Raw genomic sequence first — 5000 nt, 5'->3', positions numbered from 1 at the left:
TGTCCGGGCCTGGTGAGGTTTCCCGTGTTGAGTCAAATTAAGCCGCAGGCTCCACTCCTGGTGGTGCCCTTCCGTCAATTCCTTTAAGTTTCAGCTTTGCAACCATACTTCCCCCGGAACCCAAAAGCTTTGGTTTCCCGGAGGCTGCCCGCCGAGTCATCGGAGGAACTGCGGCGGATCGCTGGCTGGCATCGTTTATGGTTAGAACTAGGGCGGTATCTGATCGCCTTCGAACCTCTAACTTTCGTTCTTGATTAATGAAAACATACTTGGCAAATGCTTTCGCTTCTGTTCGTCTTGCGACGATCCAAGAATTTCACCTCTAACGTCGCAATACGAATGCCCCCGCCTGTCCCTATTAATCATTACCTCGGGTTCCGAAAACCAACAAAATAGAACCGAGGTCCTATTCCATTATTCCATGCACACAGTATTCAGGCGGGCTTGCCTGCTTTAAGCACTCTAATTTGTTCAAAGTAAACGTGCCGGCCCACCGAGACACTCACTCAAGAGCACCCTGGTAGGATTGCAACGGGGTCCGCCTCGGGACGCACGAGCACGCACGAGGCGCGTCGCACGCCTTCGGCTCGCCCCACCGGCAGGACGTCCCACGATACATGCCAGTTAAACACCGACGGGCGGTGAACCAACAGCGTGGGACACAAATCCAACTACGAGCTTTTTAACCGCAACAACTTTAATATACGCTATTGGAGCTGGAATTACCGCGGCTGCTGGCACCAGACTTGCCCTCCAATAGATACTCGTTAAAGGATTTAAAGTGTACTCATTCCGATTACGGGGCCTCGGATGAGTCCCGTATCGTTATTTTTCGTCACTACCTCCCCGTGCCGGGAGTGGGTAATTTGCGCGCCTGCTGCCTTCCTTGGATGTGGTAGCCGTTTCTCAGGCTCCCTCTCCGGAATCGAACCCTGATTCCCCGTTACCCGTTACAACCATGGTAGGCGCAGAACCTACCATCGACAGTTGATAAGGCAGACATTTGAAAGATGCGTCGCCGGTACGAGGACCGTGCGATCAGCCCAAAGTTATTCAGAGTCACCAAGGCAAACGGACCGGACGAGCCGACCGATTGGTTTTGATCTAATAAAAGCGTCCCTTCCATCTCTGGTCGGGACTCTGTTTGCATGTATTAGCTCTAGAATTACCACAGTTATCCAAGTAACGTGGGTACGATCTAAGGAACCATAACTGATTTAATGAGCCATTCGCGGTTTCACCTTAATGCGGCTTGTACTGAGACATGCATGGCTTAATCTTTGAGACAAGCATATGACTACTGGCAGGATCAACCAGGGAGCTGCGTCAACTAGAGCTGAGCAGCCGGCCGCCCGGGAGTGTGTCCCGGGGGCCCGCGCGAACACGCAAGCGTCCGCTCAATTATTCTGCAAACAGGAGGAGGCTGAGCTCCCCTGCACAATACACCTCGAAACCCTCTCAGGTCCCGGCGGCGCGCAGCGCCGTCCTAAGTACTTGGTCGGGTTCGAGAGAGGCGCAATCGCCCGGAGTTTGGCGAGTAGACGCTTTAGGTGCGACCACCCGTGCTCCCAACTGAGCTTGCCGCTGCCGACAGAGGCCCGGGAGCGTGCTGTCGTGGCATTGCCGGCGGGAGACAACACGCGCCACCTACGGTGACCGGCAGCTCCAACGCCAGCGCCACAGAAGGACAAAAGCCCCACTTGGGTGCCGAAGCGAACTCTCCCAGCACAGCGCACGCGCCAACACGTCCGCACAGCTGCGATACAAACCACCTGCGAGAACCGCAGAGGCGACCGAGCAGCAGACGGCGTCGCGGCGCCGAGCGCCGGGCGGCGGCGCATCCTCAGCGCACACAGTCCTCAATCGGACCAGCACACTGCAGATGTCCACCGCGCTTCGCACCGGGCCCGCGAGGACCTACTTTGGCCGCACGGCGCCGCGTGCAGGGTGCGCCGGCGCGCAGCTGCGCCGCCTGCCGCCTCCGTCGGCCGGCGCGCCTGCCACTGGCCGCCCCCACCAGCCGGCTGTAGCGCGTGCGCCCACGCACCGCGCGGCCAGCACGCCGGGAGGCCCCCCCTCACCGGCCGGGGACGGTCCCACCCAGCCACCGCCGCGTATCGCTTCACACCCAGATGCCATTCACGTTCGTGGGCATGGTGGGTATCGCTGGAACAACCGGTTGGTAGCTCAACCGATCGTCGCCATCACTGATTCACCTCTAGCGAGAACAACCGCACCACAACGGTTTACCAGTTGTTCATTTGCATAACGTCACCAGCAAACGTAGGCGTCCATCGCCATTTGCAAATTCAACGATTGTTGCATGCCTGTGTCAGGTGTCACGACACACTATGTCTGCCCACATACACGCAACAACATGTGCACGCTTCGCGAACACGTGGAAGGTGGCCCCCGTACGTATGCGATGTCCATTGCGCGAACGACTGTCAACCGGCCTCTGTCGCATGTCGCAGATGTGGAACGCAGTGCACCATGCTATCACGGTGTGTGAGAAGAGACGACTACGTCTGACAACACGCGCCACTACATCAACAGACGGCTCATGCTGATCGCCATCCAGGGCATACCACACTGCAATCCAGCTCTTATAGGGAGACGACACGTAGCTGAGTGCACAACATTTGGACCGCATGGTTCGCCGTTGTTGGCGCAGTCGTTGTACGGTCACATGTACCACGATGTATCATTCAGTACATGAGGACCAATGTGCAGTACAGTGTGTGATTTGGACGTACAACATCAGCGGACAGTTGACACAGGCCGTACCACAGCGTAGGCTAAGTGCTTCGCACATGCGAATGCCAATGAACAACTGCAAATGCCAATGAACAACTGCAAAGGGCATTGAGCATGTACGTCCTGCTGCCATCCACATTACAGTGTATAGCTGCAAGGTGTTTAACATGAAGCGATACACTGGGGACCGGGCAGTGCGAGTAGCAAACTATATTGCGGGGGTTGCAGTTAGGCAACACTACACTAATTTAACGCGTCGTATGACAATTACAGAGCAGGTTAAGGCCCAACGTGTGTTGGGTTAAGGCCCAACGTGTGTTGGGTTAAGGCCCAACGTGTGTTGGGTTAAGGCCCAACGTGTGTTGGGTTAAGGCCCAACGTGTGTTGGGTTAAGGCCCAACGTGTGTTGGGTTAAGGCCCAACGTGTGTTGGGTTAAGGCCCAACGTGTGTTGGGTTAAGGCCCAACGTGTGTTGGGTTAAGGCCCAACGTGTGTTGGGTTAAGGCCCAACGTGTGTTGGGTTAAGGCCCAACGTGTGTTGGGTTAAGGCCCAACGTGTGTTGGGTTACGTTAAGGGGCAATGTGGGTTACGTTAAGGGGCAATGTGGGTTACGTTAAGGGGCAATGTGGGTTACGTTACGGCGCAATATAGGTTACGTTACGGCGCAATATAGGTTACGTTAAGGCGCAATATCGGTTACGTTAAGGCGCAATACAGGTTACGTTAAGGCGCAATACAGGTTACGTTAAGGCGCAATACAGGTTACGTTAAGGCGCAATACAGGTTACGTTAAGGCGCAATACAGGTTACGTTAAGGCGCAATACAGGTTACGTTAAGGCGCAATACAGGTTACGTTAAGGCGCAATACAGGTTACGTTAAGGCGCAATACAGGTTACGTTAAGGCGCAATGCAGGTTACGTTAAGGCGCAATGCAGGTTACGTTAAGGCGCAATACAGGTTACGTTAAGGCGCAATACAGGTTACGTTAAGGCGCAATACAGGTTACGTTAAGGCGCAATACAGGTTACGTTAAGGCGCAATACAGGTTACGTTAAGGCGCAATACAGGTTACGTTAAGGCGCAATACAGGTTACGTTAAGGCGCAATACAGGTTACGTTAAGGCGCAATACAGGTTACGTTAAGGCGCAATACAGGTTACGTTAAGGCGCAATACAGGTTACGTTAAGGCGCAATACAGGTTACGTTAAGGCGCAATACAGGTTACGTTAAGGCGCAATACAGGTTACGTTAAGGCGCAATACAGGTTACGTTAAGGCGCAATACAGGTTACGTTAAGGCGCAATACAGGTTACGTTAAGGCGCAATACAGGTTACGTTAAGGCGCAATACAGGTTACGTTAAGGCGCAATACAGGTTAGGTTAAGGCGCAATACAGGTTAGGTTAAGGCGCAATACAGGTTAGGTTAAGGTACGACATAGGTTAGGTTAAGGTACGACATAGGTTAGGTTAAGGTACGACATAGGTTAGGTTAAGGTACGACATAGGTTAGGTTAAGGTACGACATAGGTTAGGTTAAGGTACGACATAGGTTAGGTTAAGGTACGACATAGGTTAGGTTAAGGTACGACATAGGTTAGGTTAAGGTACGACATAGGTTAGGTTAAGGTACGACATAGGTTAGGTTAAGGTACGACATAGGTTAGGTTAAGGTACGACATAGGTTAGGTTAAGGTACGACATAGGTTAGGTTAAGGTACGACATAGGTTAGGTTAAGGTACGACATAGGTTAGGTTAAGGTACGACATAGGTTAGGTTAAGGTACGACATAGGTTAGGTTAAGGTACGACATAGGTTAGGTTAAGGTACGACATAGGTTAGGTTAAGGTACGACATAGGTTAGGTTAAGGTACGACATAGGTTAGGTTAAGGTACGACATAGGTTAGGTTAAGGTACGACATAGGTTAGGTTAAGGTACGACATAGGTTAGGTTAAGGTACGACATAGGTTAGGTTAAGGTACGACATAGGTTAGGTTAAGGTACGACATAGGTTAGGTTAAGGTACGACATAGGTTAGGTTAAGGTACGACATAGGTTAGGTTAAGGTACGACATAGGTTAGGTTAAGGTACGACATAGGTTAGGTTACGGTACGACATAGGTTAGGTTACGGTACGACATAGGTTAGGTTACGGTACGACATAGGTTAGGTTACGGTACGACATAGGTTAGGTTACGGTACGACATAGGTTAGGTTACGGTACGACATAGGTTAGGT

At 52.2% G+C, this 5000-nt stretch overlaps 1 non-coding gene across 1 annotated transcript in view; it reads right to left on the bottom strand.

The window, feature by feature from the left end:
• Positions 1–1320, bottom strand: part of LOC124578946 — a 1910-nt gene extending 590 nt beyond the window's left edge. The window contains exon 1 of the ribosomal RNA XR_006972721.1: positions 1–1320. This exon is cut by the window's left edge and continues 590 nt beyond it. This is a non-coding gene — a ribosomal RNA (small subunit ribosomal RNA).
• Positions 1321–5000: the final 3680 nt, after the last annotated feature.

The sequence above is a fragment of the Schistocerca americana genome, unplaced genomic scaffold (assembly GCF_021461395.2).
Source record: "Schistocerca americana isolate TAMUIC-IGC-003095 unplaced genomic scaffold, iqSchAmer2.1 HiC_scaffold_283, whole genome shotgun sequence".
Lineage (NCBI taxonomy): Eukaryota > Metazoa > Arthropoda > Insecta > Orthoptera > Acrididae > Schistocerca > Schistocerca americana.
This window is presented reverse-complemented; position numbering and strand designations above follow the sequence as displayed.